Source organism: Urocampus carinirostris, chromosome 13, assembly GCF_059441175.1.
Source record: "Urocampus carinirostris isolate Australia breed hairy pipefish chromosome 13, RoL_Ucar_1.0, whole genome shotgun sequence".
Lineage (NCBI taxonomy): Eukaryota > Metazoa > Chordata > Actinopteri > Syngnathiformes > Syngnathidae > Urocampus > Urocampus carinirostris.
In genome coordinates, this window is record NC_142361.1 from 9566587 (window position 1) to 9590213 (window position 23627).

The window sequence follows — 23627 nt, forward strand, 5'->3', positions numbered from 1 at the left end:
TTTTTTTTTGCAATTGGACATTAAAGAATCCGACCTTTTAAGGTTTAAAGTAATGTCCACTCGTCCATCGAAAAAGGTTAAAATTTTAGGAGTAAAAATGTGTATTTCAAGCTTGACTTTTGCGCATTTTAGTCACTCAGGGTTGGCAGGTATGATGGTAACGACCATTGTTAGACCTAACGTGTTACAAAGGAATGCGTTACTGGAACGCAATTACTTTTGTCAGTAATGTGTACTATAACACCTTAAAATCAAATTTTGTATCTCTACTGTTGTTATTACAGGGTGTGTCACAACGTTACTACGCTACTTTATAAATGCAGATCATTATTTATAGAGTCCTATGATTGTTGAGTGCTATTGCCCAACACACACACACATCAATTGCTCCAGTAACGCTCCAGGTCCAAACGCTCCAGGTTATTAGAAGGTTGTTTATATTTACCTACAGAATACAACTGAACGCAGTAGTGGCACCTTCTCAAGCACAGCGTACAAGAACGCTGAATTTCTCCTCATGTATATATTTTCCCCATCGTATATACTTGCATCAAGCCGAATTCACGACTACGAAACAAATACTGTAATCAGGGTGTCAGCTTATATGCTCATATTTGGTTGTGTGTCACGAGTAGCGAATGATAGGCAGCGCGTAGGGAAGGGGTTTGGCTTCTAAAGGAACAACAAACCAACAGGAAATTAATGGAGCAAATGTGAGCACAGAATCTAGAATAAAAGTGTGCTATATGTTGGCCTTTTTTTTTTTTTTTTTTTTTTTTTTTTTTTTCAAAAAAATTCTTTGCAATGCATACTGCCTGGGGAAATACAGAAAGAATCTTGGACAGGACTCGGAAATGGAGATTTTCTTGTTGTTTAAACCCCAGAGACAAAATGGATACGGAGTATCTTGGCTAAGTGTTCGTTTGCATGCTCTCAAGATTGCACAAGCCAAAAAAATGTGAAGGTTTCCCTGCTTCCACTGGTTGGTGTATGGGCTTTCTTTTATTTATTTTATTATGTGCTTATTTTAAAACTGTTTAAGGGAGTTGCCTTCTATGCAAGTATATAAGTTAATTTATAACTATATAGTTACTTTAGAGTAACACGCTACTGTTCGAGAGTAATCTGGGGGTTAAATGAATTAATCTTAATTTTATTTATTATTATTGATAAAGACACAAATGTTTGGGTATTTAGCTGCCAAACAAAAAATGGACTTCAGTTAAGATCAATAAACCCTGAAAAGACCCCAAATATGTGTCTGACCTTTGTTATTCTAAAGCGAGAAACAAGACATCACATGGATTACCTGTTGAAATGAACAAAGACACGATGGGTTGGCAAGTCTGGATGAGTGTTTTGTCACTTTGAAAAGATGATTTGAAAAAAGGACACTTTGAGAGGCTTCAGAGTCAGACCGACATCAGTTCATGGTGGGGGGCCTTAACATTGGGTAGGGGCTGGTTTTGTTGTTTTCTTTCTCAGCTCACTAGCCAGAACCTGTCAATTTTGGGCCAATAGAATGCTGACCTACATTGTACAAAATAAATTTAAATATTTGTTCAATCAAATTGCATCGATTTAGTACCCAACACCCTTCCAAGGATGTGATTGATCAGAAAAATAGCTTTAAAAATCTCTGATACCAAAAGGCAAACAACTGTTGAATAGACACTTTGTAATATTTGACTACTAGATGTCGCTGTAATGTCTAGTGCGACCAAAAATGAGTACTAAGAGAATTAAACTTAAAATGATAAATAAAAAAAGCAATGCAAAGAAGACCCCTCGCTACTTCACTCTTCAGTTATCACTGGTTGACTCCTTCACAGATTCTGAATTGAATTGTCTTTATTGTCATTGATCTCAACGCACCGTGCATTGTGTTCTGCAGACACCAGAAAGCAGATGCTATCCCGGGGGCAGGTTAGGGAAGGCCTTGTTTGTTGGGTGGGTGTCTATAGATAGGGCTTGTTCTTTGGTTTCAATATAAGAAGTATTTAATTTAAAAAAAATAGTTTCTACTTTGCAGGTTTTGACTATTATGGGTCATTTTTGGAAATTGTTGTAAATTTATATGCGGGTATATCTGGTTGTTGGAAAATGAATGAATGAATGAATGAATGAATGACTAAAGGAGATAAATACAATGAATGATACTTCGAAGGAGTACATCATATCTTGGCCTCTGGTTTAAATCCTCATTGTTCTTATTTATGTATCGTCCTCCTTGATTTATTTGTGTCTTTTAAATACTGGAGCGTCTTTGATGTTTCATTCAAGAAAAGCGCCCCTCAGCCAAGGAGTTCGTGACACGCAAATGTAATTTTTCACATTTGCACGACAAAGACGATGCTTACTGCGAGTTGTCGGCCGCCGCCGCTATATTTTACGCGATGCAGTTGCCAGGTACCCAAGCAAGCGTTATTCGCATCTCATTCGCCTAAAGGGGCTTGGCGGAATGAAAGTGTACTCCAGAGGGTTAAAGCTCACTAATGTAATATCACGGACGCGTCTTCATAATGGAGTATGAGAAATTGTGATCTTACGTCTATAATAAATCTGCTGCGCAATATTGAGGTGCACTTGAACAGTTTGGAGCAAGGGTGGGTGAACTTTTTGAGTCGTGAGCCGCGTTAGTGTAGAAAAAATACAGCTGGGGGGCCGGGATACAAACAGGGCTCATACTTGTGCTTAAAATCCTTAAAAATGCTTGATTTTAATATTGTGCTGTCAAGGATTTAAAAGCGCTTGAAATTTAGGTGAAGTGCTTGAAACTGCTTGATATTGTTGCCATGTTTCATAAAAAGTCTGCTTAAAAATGATACCGACACTGCTCTCTGGGAGCTTCTCTTTGCCATTGCATTTATTCCCTTGTGATTAACAGCAGCTGGCATTAATTTGTATGCCATTGTTAACATCATGCATGGACTTCCCCCTTCATATCTTTCAGATTTAGTTTCCCCTATGTTCCTATCAAAGCATTTGCTCGAAAAATGCTGGTTTACTGGTAATCCCAAGAGCCAAGAAGAAATCCGCAGGTCTGAAAGCGTTCTCCATTCGGGCCTTGGTGCTGTGGAATGCTCTGCCTTCTGAGATAAGATCTGCAACCTCACTGAAAGTGTCAACCGAACATTCTGCTATTACCTATATTTCATGTTGATAATGTCTGTGTTTTGTCTGTTATTGCCCTTGCAGCATCCATTGCAGCCTGGTCCTCCTGGAAGAGGGATTACTTCATGTGCGTCTTAAGGTTTTTTACTTTCCTCATGCTTAGTTTTTTGGGTGCAATAGTAATCTGTAGTCTGTATTGCCCTTTGAGAGTTTTTTGTGATTTAGAGCTATACAAATAAACATGACCTCACTTGACTATAAAGCGGAATCGCCCTCGACAGTTCGCGCTCAAGAGGACAGGTGCATGCAAGAGGTAAGCTTGGACCTAAAAGATTCAGCCCGACCCGACACAAGTCGTGAGTATATAAACCCGAACCTGTCCAAACCAGACAGAGGAACTTGATTTGATAAATGAGGGAAAAATAAACCCGAATCTTTAGTTTGTGGCCAAAGTAAACACAAAGCTTTACTCCGGCCGTGTGTACTTCAGCCCCGAACTGTGCGTTTTTTCTCAACTTTGCAGCTTGGGGGTCACTTTGGGCCGAGTCCCTCGAATCAAGTTTGCACTTCAAGTGCACTGCCTAAATGAACAGTTTGGCGATGAAGTGCGTATTTTGGCGGCATGCAGGAAACAAAAGTAAAACTGAATGAAATGGCACAGAAAAGACAATCAAATTCTGAGGATTACAAGGTGAAAAAAGTAAAAGATTTGGCGGAAAAGCAGAAAGTTTGTAAAGCTTGTAAGCTATTGGCAAGAAGCAGAATGACGTCTGAAATGAGGGAGGTGGAAGGAGGAATCCACGCGTCTTTTACCCCAACACTGAAGAGGAAAATTTCTTGGGATATGTGATTTTGAGTTAAACTCTTTTCTTTAACTAAAAAAATACATTGATAAAAGTAATTGCCTGCTGTGTTAATCCTCCACGAAGACAACAAAAAAAATACGCAAAAGAGAAGCCCGACCGGCACGACTTAATAATTGACGAATTTTGAGTCTTAGCTCTAACCTACACAAAGGAGTATGAAATCTCTAATAGTAAAAGGATTATGCATCCTTTCTGGACATTAACTACAAGCCATGCAAAAGATTAAGGTAGCATTTCCCAGTGGTAAATTGTACTGAGAAGAACTTCCTTCAGATTCAGATTCAGATTCAGATCTACTTTATTGTCATTCTAGTACACGTGTATACAGAACGAAATGCCGATGCATCTGACCCCCACAGTTTCCTTGAATGTACAGATATAAATAAAGTTGTATTGTATTTTGGCTACGTATAGTATTTTACCATAGTGCCGATAGTGCAAGAAGAGTAGCTAACCAGATGTGCAAAATGGGCAGTCAGGTTAACAAGTCAGGTACACAGTAACATTAACACTGTAACAATAACGCTGTAATTACAATAGTGCAGAGAGCAATGTGCAAGGAGTGGCAAGCTATAAAAAACTGCCAGTAGTGCAAAAAGTCAGATTAGCAGCCGTTTAGATTTAAGTTAACTATATGTTAGATTGACCATTTAACAGTCTAATGGCCAGGGGGACTAGACTATTGCGGAGCCTGGTGGTCCTGCACCGCACACTGCAGTACCTCTTCCCAGAGGCTAGCAGAGTGAACAGTCCATGATGGGGGTGAGAGGGGTCCCCGGTAATGTTCTTAGCATGGGATAGGCAGCGCTTCTGGCCAATGTCCTGAATGGAGGGAAGAGTAGTCCCGATTATTTTCTCTGCTGTCCTCGTTACCCTCCTCACACTACCCCAGTCGGTAGCGCTGCAGCCTCCACACCACACAGAGATACAGCTGGTCAGGATACTCTCTATTTCAATGACTTCCCAAAGAGCTTTACACTGTGCTTCACATTTCCCAATAGCGGCCGTGATCTGTGCAGCCATGCAAGGCGCTAACCTTTGAAAAAGCGGGCCATATTTGGTAAGCAGAAAATGTGTGAGGGCCGACTAATCAGCCTGGCATTTTTTGAACAGCCTTTACTAAATTCACCCTCCGTCCAGATTTTGCAGTGCTTAGCAATCAGCGCCGCTACCTCGTAGCCCTCCTTTGTAGCGTTTTCATTTGACCCCCAGGGTCTAGTGAAAAAGCACTGCTGTGCTGTTAAAACAGCTTTTTTTTGCTTTACCTTTTCACAGTGCACGTTTCAAGTTGGCTTATTGTAGTCAGCATATTTCTTCTTGATGTTATACTCTTTTGAAAACAGTTTCCTTGCAAATAAGGCAGACACGGTTGTTTTGGATTTCGGTGACAAGTAGTCCAATTTCCAATTGTCTAGGAAGTGGCAAGCCCTGCCAGTCAACTCTCCTTCTTTTATTTACATTTGCCATGTTGGAAATGGGGTGGGCTAAAATTTTCACAGAAAGCGGCAGGTGAGGTGGCCAAAGGGTTAGTTCCATTAACTGGTGAAATGGAGATTTAAATTTTTTAGCACAAATTTATTTTATACTGCGGTCAACTAATTATTAATTAATGACAGTCGACGCGGGCCAGTAAAAAATTTATAACAGGCCGTAACTGGCATGCCTGACCTTGAAAATAGGTAAAAGGCTTATCCTAAGTTCTCATATATTTAATTTTTAAGCACGATATTTGCAATGAAAAACACAATATGCAACACGGCTAGGGCAAAACTTTTTTTTCATGAAATTTAATAAATGTCTCTGAACAAATCATTTAAAAAAATATCAAGTACTGAAAAATGCAGTTAGCTATTTTTCACATTGGCCTAGAGCAGGGGTCGGCAACCTATGACACACATGCCAGCAGTGGCATGCGAGGGGTTAACCAGTGGCAGGCGAGCGCACGGCAAAATAATAATGATTTTTTTTTTTCTTTAAGCGGATTTACCTGAAATGTAGACATTTTGAGTTGCGCGCCGTGTTGTTTAAAGGCTTTACGGTCGCGCCCCTCCTCCTCTGCTCCGTTTGTGATCGTGTGTCTGTGCGGCGCCGAGGAGAGGAGATCCTTGTTTTAACCCAGCCAACGAAACAGGAGCACGATAAACGAATGACTCATGACGGCTCCTCCAGCGAGAAAATGTTATTCTTTTCACCCAGCGTGGGCAAATGACCCGGGCTTTGTGCAAAAAAAAAATGACCGTGCTGTTTGTGCATTATGCCTCGAAAGCGTTGTACCCCGCACATCAAGGGTTAAATGTTATTACGTAACGAATCATACACATGAATTCAAGGACGAGTCTGACAAGGTGGAGACATTACAACGCGTTGTGTCCAGGTACGGCAAACAAACACAGACCCTGAAAACCATCGTCACTGCTAAAAACGCCATTGCTCACTGCATAGCAAAGCACGGAAAATATTTTACTTAATGCGAATATATTAAAGAAGCGTTCTTTTCGAGCTCAGAGGTTTTGTTTGGTGGCTTGCCAAACAAATAGACAATCAAAAACAAGAATAAAACAAATCCCCATGTCAGCCAGAAGTGTAGAACGTCAAGAGGAGGGGCTGGCAGAAAGCGCGTATGTTTCAATTTGATATTCTCTGCTATAAGATTTCATCGGTGAATGGTATGGTAGCTGTCCATATCACTTGTTTTTTGATTATGGTTCAATGTTGATAAAGATTGGTTGATTTTTGTGGTAAAAAGTTGAAGCCATGGATGTTTACAGGCCTTTACACGCATTGCTCACATTCATTTTTTAGTTCATTGATGAACAAGAATAGTGCTAGATAAATAGGTCAGTTATACGATTTCAATGTCTATCCATGTTGTATATTTGGACTAGTGTAAAATGACAGCTCAGTTGGATATAAAAAAAAAAATGTTGTGCGAGTCATTAATCTTGGTGTGGCACACTGATTTACAAGGAAATTTGAAAGTGGCACTCCACACCGAAAAGGTTTCTGACCCCTGGCCTAGAGTGTAGTCCAAAGCAACACCAGTATATTAGTCTTTCTTGTCTACACGATTAAAAAATTATCGATGTTAAGTTTTATATATCTCTTGGGTACTAATTTTGTGGCTATTTTAAAGCGGTTTTAGGGGGTCACTTATATGGATGAAGTCTCACATGTGAGTATATACGGTACCTGAAGAATTTTAGGTTTGCTGGTCATTTTGTTTTGTTATTTTAAAAGGTGAAAAAATTCTACCATCTCTGCTTTAAACTACACAATCCTCTCATTCGATACATTTTAGAAGTATTATTTTTTCTTGATTCAGGTCAGAGTTTGTCACTAGGGCGGAAGAGTGGGTCTTCAAGTCAGACCAGTTGAGAACCACTGTTCAAGATGACATTTAGACAGTCTCGGACGTGTTTTTACAGTGTCCAACTGGTGCATGAATCATCCTCGGAACGCTGACAGAAACTTGCTAGCAAGGTCCAGCACGGCTGCTGGGAAACGCTCCAGAGCGTTGCGTGCTGGCGGCGTGATCGCTCTTCATTTGGCTCGCGGTGCACTCAATCAACCCAGCGAGTCTCCTGTTATGAGAACACTCCGACCCGCTCTGACAACAAGCAATCACCACGCCACGATTGCACAAATTAGACGGGAGATACGAGTGTCTCTAGTTTTGTGTTTGAGCCAATGTTCCTGAGTAGAGTTATGGGCTGTATGCATTCTATGTAGAGGGCCTATCACTTGAGGCTCGGCGCTCTTGTTATGCATACTTGGTGGCTTTGCTATACCATGGCATGATCACTTAAAGAACCCCTGGTCATTTCTTGACCTTGACTGAAGGAGTTTAATATAGAAACACACACATGCATTTCTTTTGATGTAATACATAATCAAGCACACGCTCGGATAATGCATACCACATATAGTTTTACATAAAACTGTTTGATTTGTTTGCAAACCTTGTGACGTATGTGGTGGGCTGGGCTCAGCCTGGAGGGAAAAGAATACATGCGCTGGTCAGAAGACAGAGGAAAAGGACGCTGTCGTAGCTGATAGTCATCGTCATGTTGTGTGTGTGTGTGTGTGTGTGTCATAATTGGGGAAAAAAAGATTTTTTTTGGTCATATGATTAAAAATTAAAATAATAAATACATGAATAATTAAATATATACATTAAATTACTTGGATTGTGTGTCTAACGATTGTTTTGAAGGCGTGCCTGATTTTGTTTTTCGACCCATGCAGTGTTTACAAGGCTACTGTTGGCATTTAGGCTACACACTAAAAGTTAGCTGAAGCTTTAAAAAAAATATCAAGATAATTTGCCGATGTAATGAGTAATATTGACACGATAACAATCATCTCATCTCATCTCATCAGCCGTACCGCTTATCCTCATCAGGGTTGCGGGGGGCTGGAGCCCATCCCAGCCATCTCCGGGCAGTGGGCAGGGGACACCCTGAACTGGTTGCCAGCCAATCGCAGGGCACACAGGGACAGACAACTCATTCGCTCATTCACACCTAGGGACAATTTGGACCGGCCAATTCACCTGAAATGCATGTTTTTGGAACGTGGGAGGAAACCGGAGTGCCCGGAGGAAACCCACGCGAGCACGGGGAGAAAATACAAACTCCGCACAGGAAGTCTGGAGCTGGATTTGAACCCACAACAGGTTCCCATGACATGAACTGTGCCGCACAAGCTCTAACCACTGCGCCGCCGTGCTGCTACGATAACAATCATTTACGTTTAATTTCTCTTACCTCATATGAAGTGTGTCCTTTTCCTTTTTTTTTCTGACATAATTTTCTTTTTATTTTCTTATTTCACTAATTTTCAAAAGTAATGAGGTGCTTTTTGTTGACTTTGAACCTATTTTTTCCATTGTGCTTCTAGCAATTGTTTTCGGTGGCACGAACGAATATAGTGACATCTAGTGAGAAAATAATACATAATTTGCCTTTAACGTTTATATTAGGGCGGTGGGCCCAAACTATCCTGAGGGCCGAAAATTTGAGACCCATAGTATATTGGGATGGGCAAGCATCAATACGAGGTGTTGGTATCAGCCTAATATTTGATGGTGTCTAGACTCACAACAGGAACCACTTGCACTGGTAGCCAACCTTTAGCTACTTTTTTTTCTCCCTGATTAGCGCGAAGGGCTTCCAGTTAGCATTTCCTAAATAGCAACATATGTTATTACTAAGCTGTTATAATGTCCTATTATTATTATGTTATTAGAGGTAGGGTTAAAATGAGCACAGTCAACCACTCAAACATTGACTTTAAACACATTGATAATGCCAAAGATTTCTCTTGCCAGTTAGAAATCAAATTACCAGGAAAATCACTATGAACCATGGTCTAAACACAGTGCTATCAAACATCTTTGGTCCTTTGGATAATTATATAATGATACTGATAGTGAGTCATTAAAATTATTAGATACAGACACCATTACAAAATAAAATTTCCTTTTTTTTCGCCAAAAATAAATGGTATTTTTAAAGAAAGGCCTTTAAATACCTTTAATGGTTTCGTTGAAGGTGCATTCATTGAGTGGCCATTCTGTCAGAGGTGTACCATGTAATATTTGACCACTAGTTGTCGCTGTGTCGTGTAGTGCAACCAAAAATGGGTGTTACAAAGCAAAAGGTAGAATGTAAACTACAGACACTCAAATTGATCAAACCACACCATTTGTTTTTTTCTTTTTTGTGTGCCTAGCCCTTTACAAGGTATTTGGGCTACCCGACGCAGCAAGATGGCAGGTAATAATGTCAACTCCCTTAAAACTCATCTCATCTCATCAGCTGCACCACTTATCCTCAGTAGGGTCGCGGGGGTGCTGGAGCCATCCCAGCAATCATCGGGCAGTGGGCAGGGGACACCCTGAACTGGTTGCCAGCTAATCGCAGGGCACACGGGGACAGACAACTCACTCGCTCATTCACACCTAGGGACAATTTGGACCGGCCAATTCACCTGAAATGCATGTTTTTGGAATGTGGGAGGAAACTGGAAACATACAAACTCCGCACAGGAAGTCTGGAGCTGGATTTTAACCCATGCAGGAGGTTCCCATGACATGAACTGTGCCGCACATGCGCTCACCACTGCGCCGCCTTAAAACTCATGTTGAGTAAATCAAATATTTTCCAACTATGATTTTTTCTAATGCATGTTTTTTTTATCGTTTTTGTATGTTTGTATTTTATTCAAATCAATCGGTTATTTTTTAGGATTAATTAAGTTTGCTTTACCACTAAGAAGCGTTAAATAATACCAAAAATGTCAGGTTCCTGATTGTTCCTCTAGAAGGCAGCCAATACCTATATCAGCTACCGAGTTTTACTAGCAACATCTCTAAAAGCAATGTCTTGAAAATGTCACAGGTTTGAACTAATTCCTGGACCATCCATAGTCCTAAACATGAGTACACTGTTTATCCTCAAGCGTAAAACATTTTACTGTTGAGGTAGAACTTTTTTTTTCAAATGTTCCATTTATCTGTTGATTGTTTTGTGACCAGGGCGGCACGGTGGATGAGTGGTTAGCGCATGCGCGGCACAGTTTTGAGGTCATGGGATGAAAAACAGCTACTTTCCCGTGCGGAGTTTGCATGTTCTCCCTGTGCTTGCGTGGGTTTTATCCGGTTTCCTTCAAAAAAAACATGCATCTCTGGTTAATTGGCTGGTCCAAATTGTCCATATATGTGAATGAGCGAGTGAGTCGTCCATCTCCGTGTCTCCTGCGACTGGCTGGCAACGAGTTCAGAGTTTTCTCTGCCCGAAGACAGCTGGGATGGGCTCCAGCAGTCCCGGGAGCCCGCTGAGGATAAGCGGTGCAGATGATGGATAGATGGATGTTTTGTGACTAAACTGATGGATTGGACAGGCAAATGTTTTCAGTTCAATCCTTGTTAACATAACATTTTGATTATCATTCAAAAAGAAATAGGATATACAAACAAATTTATGGATTATGAAAAAAAATGGCATTGAATTTGATCTCCAATGATTTGTCATTGCACCTCCAGGTACTAGTGAGGCAAAGGTTTTCGCTAGTTTACTTGTATTACTAGTCGATAAGTTCAACGTTTAGTAGAAAGTCAAAACATGGAGAGAAGATGTCGATGGATTTTGAACTTGCAAGGAAAACAAGGAGAGTAGCCCCTAGAGAGGAAATTGCAACCTGTTCTAAAGACCCTCTCCCGAGCACTTTTGTTTTATTAAATCTCCTAGGTCAAGGGTCAGATGTGGGCCTTTGGTCCTCCCTTGTGGCTTCTCGGCGCTTTTTTCAAATATTTTGAAAATGTTCGCTGACAAAGTGGTGTTGGTATTGCGACATTTTCGATCTTTTTATGCGTCGACAAAATTTCCTCCGCTGAAGTTGAATATGGTCATGTGACGAGGCTGCTACGTTTGGTTGGTTGAACATGGTAGCGCCTGGCGGAGTTCTGCGTCAAAATAAATTCACCTTAGCGGAGACAGACAGACCCGTATTTACTCAGAGGGTATCTATTAAGTAACGAAGTAATGACTTCAATGTTGTCTAATGAAGCAGAGTAAAAGCATCGGGTTTTTCTGCAGAAATTTACTCGAGTAAAAGTATAGGGATTTAGAAATACTAGAAGAACAAAATTTCCCAAAACTTACTCAAGTAATCGTAACGGAGTAAATGTACTCCGTAAGGTCCCCACCTCTGCTAGTACTACTGAAGACCTACCAGATGCTAACAATACGTATCATTTCATCCACGCACACATTTGTCCTACCTCACAATTTCGCCCTGCTAAAAGTTGCAGCCACTCCTTAGCCCTACCGTTGTTGCTATGACAACGGGTGCACCGACTTGTTGAGCCGGCGAGCCCCAAAAGCAACTAAACAGTCATCAAGACTGAAAACATTGTTTGCATTTTCCCTGGTGGATGCAGCACTTCATCACCAAGCCAATTGGCTTCCAGGCCCTACAGCAGGGGTCGGGAACCTATGGCTGGCGAGCCATATATGGCTCTTTCTATGAGTATCTGTGGCTCAGAGACCAATTTGATTGCATGCAAAATTTCTCCATCTTGTTCAAAACCGGAGTTGTCTGGGGTTTTTAGGGGTTTTTAAGGGTTATTGTTCTATCTTCGTTATTCATTATCCATTATCCGTTATCAGTCAGTTCATAATACGCTACAAAGTCTAGGAGCCGGGACACTTACTCTCAGCCAAAAGGCCAAGCTAAGGTCCTAGCCCTAAAGCCTTGCTGCGATCATTGCGAATGCACCGTTCCCGGAGGTACTGCAATACCGGGCCAATGCGTGGAGTGGACAGAGCAAGCTCTTATTCCATCTCCGGAATGCAAAAATCAAAGATCATGGCAAAGGCCAAGCTAAGGACCTAGCATCAAGGCGAGGCCAAGCTAAGGACCTAGCATCAAAGCCAGGCCAAGCTAAGGACCTAGCATCAAAGCCTTGTTGTCTATCATATTTAGGTACATGTAAAGCCAAACCAAAGTTAAATTCAAAGGAAACACTTTGCAGTATATATAGGGCACGTTTTTCCACTACAATTTACAGTCAAGGTGTCACACAAAAAAAGGGGGAAAAAAAACTCGTTTTGGCTGTACAACGCTAAAGAATCCTTTATTTAAAAGTTCACTATATAATCTGTGTTCAGTGTTCAGATACTTTATGATGAATCCACAGAACTGTAAATACGCCAAAACACCGGAAGAGAACTTAGTCATTTGATTGGGTGAGTGGGAGGAATGGGTGGAGCTATGCAAAAAGTACAAGCATTCCCTCCCATCTCTCGCCAAAGGTAAGCACATAAGGCTCCCTATTCTCAGCATGTTGTGACGTTTTTACAAAATAAATGCTTGCATCTGGTTTTGAAACCAATATGTATGAAAAAAAGGGTCAAAAGGAGTTTAAACGATCTTGAGTAATTGCAAGAAAGAGACAAGTTTAAAGTGGTCTGTTTGTTGAATTTGGGACAGGGGCTCTGGCATTATTCTCTTTTCATAATTTTTATCAAATCATCAAAAATAAATGTGCTGGAGACTAAGCTTTTGTCTGGGGCGCCGGTTTAGCAATTTAGTAAATTTGTCTCATAATATATGGTGTGGCTCTTTCCCAAAATAAAATTAATATTTTTTGTTTTTATGGCTCTTTGAGTCAAAAAGGTTCCCGACCCCTGCCCTACAGGCTTGAATTTTCACAAGAAACGGTTGCCAAGTGTCACAGGTGTCCTCTCAGATCAAGGAAAGGCCGCAGTGTCACATTGGCTGTTGATCGGTGCTGAGACGAACTTTTAGCGGACAGAAAGGCGGCAGGCAAGCAGACGGGCAAGAAGGGTGAAGTTGAGTGAGTTAGTGTTTGTGGGTCACTTATTTCATATCTTTTTGAGAGCCGTGTCTGTACTAGAGGCCGTTTGAGAAGTACAACATAATTGCCCTCACATATAACGTGATATTCTTACACGTGCACAACTCAACTAGTAAAAAGACTCGGCACAAACACTACTATACTCTTCCACACATATTACAATACTGTCACAAATACTACTTTACTCTCATACACACACATTACTACACTCCTTCACACATACTACTATACTTTCTCACACATTCTATTATTTGTTATACAAACACTACTAAACCCTCATACACTCATACTACTATACACTCTCACACACACCAGTATACTCTCATACACATGCTACTATACTTGCTCACACATTTCATGACTCTCTCATACATATTACTGTACTCCTTCACAAATACTACTATACAATTCTCAAACATACTATTATACTCTCATACACACACTACAATATTCTTATACTACTATACACTCACACACAAATCAGTATACCCGCATACAAACACTGCTATACCTCCTCACACATATCATTACACTCTTATACACACAAAACTATACTCTCTCAAACATATTACTATTCTCTCATACGCATAGAACTATGCTGTCACATACATACAACTATGCTTTCTTACATATACTACTATACTCTCTAAAAAATATACTATGAGCAACTACAGTCTAATGTCAAACTTTACAATATGTACAACCAAATCAGTATGCATTGCCATGGTTACCAAAAGAACGAAAATAGTATTAGTGGTAATCGTATTAGAGGCCGTTCAAGAAATAAATCATACTTGCTCTCATACATGTCGTCATACTCTTTGACACATGCACTATACTCCCCACAGACACAGTCATACCCATGCACAAACACAACTATACTCACTCATTCATACAACTATACTCTCATAAATACAACTGCACTCGCTCACACATACTATGATACTCCCATACACACACTGTCAACATTTTACTATACTCTCATACACACACTATTAGACTCTTTTACACATATTACTCATCTCTCATAGACATACTACTGTACAGACGCTCCCCTACTTATGAGCATTTGACTTACGCAAAACGGTAGATGCGCTCACTTTTTTGGGATGTTGAAAATTTCTTTACTGTAGGTCTTCTTTCAGCCACATGACGCTGTGAGAGGTCACCCAGCATCCACACCAACGAAGAAATCCAGCTTCTACTTCCTGTTTTGTGTGTAATCATTAAAAATGTGTACTTCTACGGGCAATGGACTCTGGCGCTTCATCACTTTTGCTGCTGCTCGACCTTAGTGCTGCTTTTGACACAGTGGACCATAATATCTTACTAGAACGGTTGGAGAAAGGGATTGGTCTCTCAGGAAACGTCCTCTTTTGGTTCAGATCCTACCTCTCAGATAGGACGCACTGCGTTAAATATGGCGAAATGACATCTGAGCCCTTTAGTGTTACCTGAGGTGTTCCGCAGGGTTCAGTGCTTGGCCCTTCTTTTCAGCATTTACACGCTTCCATTAGGTGATATCAGTTTTCATTGCTACGCAGATGACACTCAACTATATCTCCCGGTGGTGGAATCTGCCACACTAAACTGTGCAAATTTGGAGGCCTGCCTCACTGAGATAAAAGAGTGGATGTCACTCAATGTCTTGCTTCTTAACTCTGAAAAGACCGAAATGTTAGCGTTTGGTCCATCTAAATGCCGTGACTTATTCTCTAAAACTGCTGTGAACATTGACAAATGTCACATCACACAGAGTGACTCACTAAAAATGTAGGTGTCACATTTGACCCCGATCTGTCCTTTCAAACACATGTGAAGAAAACTACTAGAACCGCTTTCTTCCATCTTCGTAACATTGCTAAAATTCGTCCTATACTGTCTCAGTCGGATGCGGGGATTATAATTCACGCGTTTGTTACCTCCCGTCTCGATTACTGTAATGCACTACTCTCCGGTCTTCCGATGACCAGACTCAAGAGTCTTCAACTGGTACAAAATGCCGCAGCGAGGCTTTTAACTAGGACAAAAAAGTCCGATCACATCACCCCAATTTTGGCTAACCTGCATTGGCTCCCTGTTAGCCTAAGATGTGATTTCAAGGTTCTCTTATTATTATACAAAATCATACATGGACTTTCCCCCTCATATCTTTTAGATCTGATTTCCCCCTATGTTCCGGCCCGAAGCCTTCGTTCTGAGAGCGCCGGTCTTCTGGTGATCCCAAGAGCCAAGAAGTGTTCCGCTGGTTCGAGAGCGTTCTCCATCCGGGCACCGGTGTTGTGGAATGCTCTTCCCCCCGAGATCCGATCTGCAACCTCAGTGGAAATGTTGAAATCTAAGCTTAAAACTCACTTATACTCTATAGCATATGAATAACTAAACTTCTCATGTGTAATAACCTGTGAAGCCCTTTGAGACTCTTTGGGATTAAGGGCTATACAAATAAAAATGACTTGAAAAAAATAATGACTTGACTACTGTATCGCTAGTGCACTATGAACTTTTATAGTTTAATATCTCTAGCATCCATTCAATATGGTTGGTGTAAAGCTTAAAGAAGTGGCAAGCTGTTTCTATTCAAACGAAAGTGGAATAAGAAAGGTTGATGCGGTTGAGAAAATGGTCGGAACGCTTTTTTTCGGCCACTTTTTACCACAGAGGAGGACCTCTTGAAGCACATCCTACAAAAGTAAAACCTCACTAGATTTACAGAGCATAACATTTAATTAAATGTTTATTCTATAATACAAAACAATACAGGTTACTTATACAAACCTTAAAAATACTTTTATAAACCTTGAACATACATTCCATACAAAATATAGCACTGAAGCAACTTACAAACATATTCAATTTACGAACGATCATCTGGAACCAAACTCGTTCGTAGGTCAGGCAGCGTCTACTATACTCTCTCACACATATTACTGTACTCCTTCACAAATACTACTATACAAACATACTATTATACTCTCATACACACACTACAATATTCTTATACTACTATACACTCTCACACAAATCAGTATACTCTCAAACACTTGGATTTTTTTAGACAGTTAGATTTTGTATTGTGTGCACCTTTTTACGAGTACAAGACTTTACTGTAGTGCTTCTTTCAGCCGCATGACGCTGTGATATAATACAAAACAGTATAGGTTACTTATACAAACCTTAAAAATACTTGTATAAACCTTGAACATACATTCCATACAAAATATAGCACTGAAGCAACTTACAAATTCAACTTACGAACGATCATTTGGAACCAAACTCGTTCGTAGGCAGCGTCTGTACTCTCTTTCAACCATATTACTGCACCCTCATACACGCACTACTATACACTCTCATACATACTATTATACTTTCACACACACACTGTTATACTCTCTCACACATGCTAATATACACTAATACCCCCCTACTATACTCTCATACACACACCATTATACTATTAAAACTCCATGTAGTGGCGCACACGGACAGATACTGTAAACATTTCCAATCTCATCCGCCAGTATTCTGCAGATCAATATTATTATCATTTGAAGTAGATCTATGATACATCGCCCGATGCACCTGAAAACATCATCCGTAATGTTTTCTGGGTTCTCACAACATGATACACTCTGCCCAAGTGACCAAGGCACGGGCGAGCAGCCCAGTGACTTGTGCTCAGGTGGCATTTGCCTGTCCCTATGGCTCTCCTCGTCGAATCCAGAGCCATCTCAAGGCGTTTTTAGCTGCTTCGGTGATGTTTCTTAATGACTCTGCTCCTTGCCGTTCCCGTAATGCCCAGGGCACTTAAAGCTTTGTGGAGTGAGTGCCCCACAAATCCTACACTGCCAACTTCAATGGGCATACATCTCGCCTCCCAGCCCTATTGCCAAGAGTCGATGAAAAGTGGATCGTACTTGGGTCATCTTTCTTTCTAAGCTTTCCCCAAACGGTCTTCCCATCGCACTGTCAACTCCATCAACACAATGTTCTTGGTGCTCTCAGAGACCAGTAGGCTGTCTGGCCTCAGGGGGAACTGCAGCTGCTTCTCCAAATCTACAAAGAGATGTCAGTCAAGGGCCATTGCTGGTGCCTTCTTGCAACTGCTCTTGGCTGGAATCTTTCTCAGACAAAAGCAGTTGAGTTTAACTTACGTTTGGGAGATGCGCTTCAAGAGGTCCTCCTCCGTGGTTAAAGTGGCCCAAAAAAAAAGCGTTCCGACCATTTCCTCAACCGGATCAAGCTTTCTTATTCCACTTTCATTTCAAAAGTAACGTCTCGCCTCTCCCTTACACTTTACACCAGCCATATTGAATGGATTCACGAGATATTAAACAATAAAAATGTCAAAGTTCTTAGTGCCCTGTAGAACGTGTAGGCTTAGAATGCTATTTGCGCATGAATGTCAGTTGGGTGACGAATGTCGCAAAAGTGTAGCGGAGTGCGAGAGTTTAGGAGAGAGCTTGGAGTGTTTGCAATAAACGGGTTGCGACGGTTGTCGGTCATCAAGGAGACCGTAAGTCTCATCTCATCTCATTTCATTTCATTAGCCGTACCGCTTATCCTCAGTAGGGTCGCGGGGGGGCTGGAGCCCATCCCAGCAATCATCGGGCAGTGGGCAGGGGACACCCTGAACTGGTTGCCAGCCAATCGCAGGGCACACAGGGACAGACAACTCATTCGCTCATTCACACCTAGGGACAATTTGGACCGGCCAATTCACCTGAAATGCATGTCTTTGGAATGTGGGAGGAAACCGGAGTGCCCGGAGGAAACCCACGCAAGCACGGGGAGAACATACAAACTCCGCACAGAAAGTCTGGAGCTGGATTTGAACCCACGACAGGTTCCCATGACATGAACTGTGCCGCACAAGCGCTAACCACTGCGTCGCCGTGCTGCCCGAGACCGTAAGTGTTACGGAGTATTTTTTCATGAATGAGGAGCAATCCAATACCCACACAAAACGACACGCTACGTTTCTGGCAACGGTGGGATTACGAGTAGGTGAAGGAGAGCTGTTTAAACAAACTAGGAAGAGGAAGCAGTTTGTTTTACTTCCGGGTGGATGCAATTGTGACCTCCCACAGCGCCATATGCCAGTAGCGGCGGAAAGAAGCACTATAGTAATGTCCTGTACAAGGAAAAGGTGCACACAATATAAAATGTAACTTACAGCAATGTCCGCATATTTTTCGAGATCCCCCCAAAAATGTTTGTATCTACCGTTCTACATAAGTCGAATGGTCGCAAGTAGAACATCTGTATGTTCAAGAGAAATTGTGTAATATTTAACCCCTCCTGGTGGTAAAAAATACATCTCATTGAAAAAAAGCAATATTGATTTGAATAATGAGCAATAATACACAAAATATCGTTTGAACTTGTATTTTTCAAATACTTTGTATTTAGTTAAAAAAAAAGAAAAAAACATGAGGCTCAGCTTAAGGGAGCTTACCTGATTGTCTGCCATCTTGCTGCTAAGGTTACCCCCCAAAACTGTATATCTTAAAAGAGGCTGGGCAAAAAAAAAAATAGAAGAAAAATGGCGATTGGTGGTCACCTTGAGACTCCGTAGTTTGTATTTTTCCTTGTGGCACTTGTTTTCGCTTGCACTACACCAGGGGTCGGGAACCTTTTTGACTCAAAGAGCCATAAAAGCAAAAAATATTAATTTTATTTTGGGAAAGAGCCACACCATATATTATGAGACAAATTTACTAAATTGCTAAACCCGCGCCCCAGACAAAAGCTTAGTCTTCAGCACATTTATTTTTGATGATTTGATAAAAATTATGAAAAGAGAATAATGCCAGAGCCCCTGTCCCAAATTCAACAAACAGACCACTTTAAACTTGTCTCTTTCTTGCAATTACTCAAGATCGTTTAAACTCCTTTTGACCCTTTTTTTCATACATATTGGTTTCAAAACCAGATGCAAGCATTTATTTTGTAAAAACGTCACAACATTCTGAGAATAAGGAGCCTTATGTGCTTACCTTTGGCGAGAGATGGGAGGGAATGCTTGTACTTTTTGCATAGCTCCACCCATCCCTCCCACTCACCCAATCAAATGACTAAGTTCTCTTCCGGTGTTTTGGCGTATTTACAGTTCTGTGGATTCATCATAAAGTATCTGAACACTGAACACAGATTATATAGTGAACTTTTAAATAAAGGATTCTTTAGCGTTGTACAGCCAAAACGAGTTTTTTTTCCCCCCTTTTTTTGTGTGACACCTTGACTGTAAATTGTAGTGAAAAACGTGCCCTATATATACTGCAAAGTGTTTCCTTTGAATTTAGCTTTGGTTTGGCTTTACGTGTACCTAAATATGATAGACAACTCCGGTTTTGAACAAGATGGAGAAATTTTGCATGCAATCAAATTGGTCTCTGAGCCACAGATACTCATAGAAAGAGCCATATATGGCTCGCGAGCCATAGGTTCCCGACCCCTGCACTACACAGTAAGAAGTCAAATATTACAGTGACCTTTGAAGTGGGGAGTGAAATATTTGGAAAAAAAAAGAAAAAGAAACGCATACGCACACGCATGCTCAAAGACATAATAAGTGTAAATGTGGAAAGAATTCAGCCAAAGAATCAAGCAAAATTTCTCTGATGACATTGGCACGGGGTCCGATTTTGCTTTGGCGCCGCCACATCTGTCGGGGTTGCTTTTCCACACTCGGCAGGTCATAACTCCTTACTGATGAGCTTTCAACTCGCCTTTGTGGTCATATCACAGCTTTGATGTAGTTCTTTGAGAAAACAAAGACGTGACGAACAAAGTGAGGCTCCAATCACTTGTTCGGCATGTCTGCTATTTCTCACCATCAAGCATGAATCTAAGCGATGTAATGTTAATAGATCAAAGAAGTGTGTCCTTGGGTACAATACAGATGTTTCATTCTCAAAGGGTCCCCAGCCCCCACTCCCCACCCTATTTTCCTGGGCCATCTATTAAAACCAAGTTGGTTTGGTGTACAACTACGATATTATCTCCAAGGACTAAGTATGGTATTCCAGCCAGGGGACGGCGTGCCTCTGAAAATAGATAATGCTTATAAACTCGTGAATCAAAACGGTCGTTTATCTTGGACTGCCATCCTCTAGGAGGGGGAAGGGGTCTGGGAAAATGTTTTTTTTTATTAACGTAAAGAATGTAGGTGTGAAAAAGAAAGTGTCATGCTCTTTGTAAACATAGCTGACAGGGCCAGCTCGGTAGCAAGGTATACATTAGTGGTTGTAATAGGTACATCCACTAGAGAGCGCTGTAGGAGGGGAAATCCTGGTAATATCCATGGGACAGGCCAGTTTCACGTGACGGAATTCTCCTAGGCTCGTCTGCAGACTGAGGCAGAAGTAATCATCATTTTTTCCTATGGTACCTAACATACAATCTTTGCAGTGCTCATTTCATATCTTGTAAAAGGCTATAGTATCAACCTTGATAAATGAAACTGTTTAGCATGGAGGCCACATGGCAGGGAAAAAAAAAAGATTCTCATGTAGGCCGATCTAGTAAATGAATGTCAAAAAAGTGTGCCTAATAAGCATGGAGTGATCTACATGTACATTTTATAATTTGTTTTGTATCGATGAATAGACAATTTAATGATATTGGTCTTGAAAAATTCGGAAATAAAAATTAAAAGTCATAAACTCCTTTAAAGCACAAAATAAGGCTGGCACCAAAGTGTTTATTTTTCATTTAATTGAATAAATATCTTGATGGATTCAAGTCATGTCAAGTCATGTTCATTTGTATAGCCCTTAATCACAAAAAAGTCTCAAAGGGCTGCACAGACCACAGATTATTGCAAACCACAGACTATTATTACATTATCCCCTGATCTAAAACAGACATGAAGGCAAGGAAAAACTCAAAAACTTCAACATGAGGAAAATGAATAAAACCTGGACAAGGAACCACACATGAGGTTATCCCTCTTCCAGGATGACCTGGCTGCAATGGATGTTGCAATAACAAATAATACACATATATTGTCAACATAAAATATAGTTTATTCATATGCTATAGAATATACGTGTGTTTAAAGTCTTGATTTAAACAGTTGCACTGAGCTTGCAGATCGAAACTCAGGAGGAAGAGCATTCCACAGCACCGGGGCCCGGATGGAGAACGCTCTCGAACCTTCTTGGCTATTGGGATCACTAGTAGACCGGTATTTTCAGAGCGAAGGCTCTGGACCGGAACAGAGGGGGAAATTAAATCTGAAAGATATGAGGGAGCGAGTCCATGCATGATTTTGTATACTACCAACAGAACCTTAAAATCACATCTTAAGCTAACAGGGAGCCAGAGCAGGTTAGCTAAAATCGGGGTAATGTCATCAAACTTTCTTGTCTTAGTTAAAAGCCTTGTTGCACCATTTTGTACCAGCTGAAGGCTCTTGATTTTGGACTTCGGGAGATTGGAGAGTAGTGCATTACAGTAATCGAGACAGGAGGTAACAAACGCATGAATTATAAACTCCGCATGAAGCACACTGTAAAGCGCTATGGGAAGTCATTGACTTGAAAAGCGCGATAAAAATGCAGATCATTTCATTTCATTTCATCCGACTGAGACAGCATAGGGCAAATTTTAGCATTGTTGCGAAGATGGCAAAAAGCTGTTCGAGTACTATTCTTAACGTGTGTTTGAAAGGACAGATACATTTTTGACAGTCACTCTGGGTGATATTACATTTGTCAATGTTCAGAGCAGTTTTTGAGAACAAGTCACTGCATTTAGATGAATCAATAACTAAAATTTTGGACTTTTCAGGGTTGAGGGGCAAGAAGTTGAGTGACATCCATTCTTTTATCTCAGTGAGGGAGGCCTCCAAATTTCCACAGTTTAGTGTGGCAGATTCCTCCATCGTAAGATATAGTTGAGTGTAATCTGCGTACCAATGAAAGGTGATATTATTCGGAAGTATAATATCAGTTAACGGATGCATGTAAATGCTGAAAAGAAAGGGGCCAAGTACTGAACCCTGCGGAACACCACAGGTAACACCAAAGAGCTCAGATGTCATTTACCATATTTAACACAGTGCTTCCTATCTGAGAGGTAGGATCTAAACCATAAAAGGACGGTTCCTGAGAGACCAATACATTTTTCCAGCCGTTCTAAGACTTTTTAATGCCTTTTGTAATCAAATTTAAGACCAAGTCACCAAACTAAACAATTGATAGAGACAAAAATAAGATAAAATATCTTTTTTTTTTTGCATACAATACATGGTGCCTCTCACGTACTACCTAGCACAGCTTTTAGCCATGGCGAAAAAAACGTTTGTCGAAAGGGCCACTTCTCATTAAATGTACACTTTCCCATGGTCTAAAATAAACGCATCTGTACAAAGTTGCTATGTGTATTATGGGTAGACCTAAGCAATGTGTCTGCTCTGAAAGGGACGACTGATACCAAATCACCGTTTGGGTAGTTCCGTTATTGTGGTCACGGGATGTTGCCACAAAAGTAAATCAGTGAATTAATAAAAACGACAATTGATAAATGTTATTGATTCTTTTTCGTTCAAACAAATATAAATCTTATGAATGGGTTCACATTTTTGAGACTTTTGACAATTTCAGATATTTTAATTAAAGCCTTGTTTTTAGAATAAGGAATTGAATGCCTTTTAAGACTTTGCAAAGATCCACAGGAACACTGTCGATAAAATAAATACAGAATAAAGAAGTAAACAAAAAAAAAATAGTAATCTATTTGAATTTTAGAAACACTTTGGACAAGAGTGGCACCAAATCTACACATTTCTATTATTGCTAGTCTCTAGATCGTATATATCTTATGTTTTTAACATTTGGTGAGCCGGCTTAGGAAGCCTGATAGGCTGCAAGTGGATTGCGGACCGCAGTTTTACAACCCCTTGTCTGAACACTCCACCTTTGTTTAAACCTTTTGTTAATGCACACAATCAAAGCAAAATTTGAGTGTTTTTCGACATGTACAACAAGCAGTGGACAGTAACCACAAGGCAGCAGAGAAATAAATGTTGCCTTGGTTTGAAAAAAAAAAAAGTTGCGTTATTTTTTGCTTATACCTTAATACAACACACATTATTTTACCTAAAAATTAAATCAAAGGATTAAGAGGGTATATTAAAATACTCGAGCAATGAACGCTCAGTCAAAAAATATCCCTGATCACATTTGCATAAAAGTGGATACAACGGGAATCGAACCTGGATCACAGTGGTGAAAGCTCAAAATACTAACCACTCGACC

At 40.6% G+C, this 23627-nt stretch overlaps 1 pseudogene; it reads right to left on the reverse strand.

The window, feature by feature from the left end:
* Positions 1 to 12249: 12249 nt before the first annotated feature.
* LOC148353685 (U2 spliceosomal RNA) lies at positions 12250 to 12429 on the reverse strand (annotated as a pseudogene).
* Positions 12430 to 23627: the final 11198 nt, after the last annotated feature.